The following is a 993-nucleotide window of genomic DNA, read 5'->3' as shown; positions in this document are numbered from 1 at the left end:
AAAAACTAAAAGGAGATTCCTACCTATTTCTGATTACCAAACATGAAGTTTGTTTTCATTTTCCTTATATTGTTGACCCAGCTTTACTAAAACCATTAGTGGGAGCCCAGGCATATAGATTTAAAATATTTTTATCTTCCTTATCAAATTCCTTAAGCATCCATTGGGCTTTATTATAAAGTCAGTGGGAACCACCTTATCCTATTAAGAGGGCTTATATAGGTCTGCAGCATATCAGTCATGTAAGCATCCAATGTTTTTTCTGGCATCAACTATGAGAACTACAAAAAGCATTGCAATCTAATCCTACTAACTCTTTGTTGATAGGGGCTAAACAAAGATCGGGCCAGTCCAGCGATGCAGGCTTGGGGTTGGAACACAATGAAATACTTTACTAAAATGCAATAAAAATAACTTTACTTATAATAAAAAGGATACATTTTAATAAATACAGATATTCTTCCTTCCCCCGGCTTCTGCATTCACCAGGGCAACAACATTTGGTCAGAAAAATGCCTGGTAGATCAGTAAGAATTCTACCATATCTCCCATGCTCTGATATCAGGACCCTACCACAGACTGGGTTCTTTCTTCCTATAGTTCTCTGGACCAAACAAGGCCCAAGGATGACCTCTTTGATGGGAAACTACATTCACTTTCTACCAATGATGTCCCTCTAGTTTTTCTGTTTTCTTCCTCAACTGGAGTGCCCTTTATTAGTCTTAGAGACTAACAAAGTTGGTTACTTCAGTGAGGAAAACATGGACTTTATGTGAATATCTCATATAGAAATTGTCAACAGAGTAAATGTGTGGGTAAAAACAAGAGGGCAAATCTCAGGAGGACAATATGCTTAAATTTTCTTTTCTTCCTAATTACATTTAAAAACAGTTTTTAACATTAGGTTTTTTTTTTTAACATTTATTAATATTCATTTTTAACATGGTTACATGATTCATGCTCCTCCTTTCCCCTTCAACCCCCCCCCCGCGC

Source organism: Gracilinanus agilis, chromosome X (genome assembly GCF_016433145.1).
Source record: "Gracilinanus agilis isolate LMUSP501 chromosome X, AgileGrace, whole genome shotgun sequence".
NCBI lineage: Eukaryota > Metazoa > Chordata > Mammalia > Didelphimorphia > Didelphidae > Gracilinanus > Gracilinanus agilis.
The sequence above is the reverse complement of the archived record's forward strand: the minus strand, read 5'-3'. Positions refer to the sequence as shown.